General features: G+C 44.2%; 1 protein-coding gene across 1 annotated transcript in view; it reads left to right on the forward strand.

Moving 5' to 3' along the window:
* Nucleotides 1–337, forward strand: part of LOC104942017 (C-terminal-binding protein 2-like) — a gene marked incomplete at its 5' end in the record, with an annotated part of 4,545 nt that overhangs the window by 205 nt on the left and 4,003 nt on the right. The gene's annotated exons all lie outside the window — the stretch shown is intronic.

Genomic DNA, 337 nt, shown 5'->3' on the forward strand with positions numbered 1-337 from the left:
CTCTGTGACCTGTTGCACGTCCTTCTTTCCCAGATGTCACATTTCCACTTCAATAGGCCCCGGGCAGCCTTTATTAAATCTGGACCTCTTAATAGATGTCATCATTAGCTCCCCGACGCAGAACAGAGCCCAGCGGAAAAACATCCACATCGTTAAATGATCTTAATTTGCATTTGTGTATCCAAGCCTGATATGTTTGTCAGTCTGAACTCATTAACACTTCACCCATCCACTGTAGGAAGTCTGTTAGCGTGTGATTGATGCTTTAAACTGTGTGTGTGTGTGTGTGTGTGTGTGTGTGTGTGTGTGTGTGTGTGTGTGTGTGTAACTTAACTTC

This window comes from Notothenia coriiceps, unplaced genomic scaffold, assembly GCF_000735185.1.
Source record: "Notothenia coriiceps isolate Sejong01 unplaced genomic scaffold, NC01 NC01_scaffold00004100, whole genome shotgun sequence".
In the NCBI taxonomy this organism is placed as follows: Eukaryota; Metazoa; Chordata; class Actinopteri; order Perciformes; family Nototheniidae; genus Notothenia; species Notothenia coriiceps.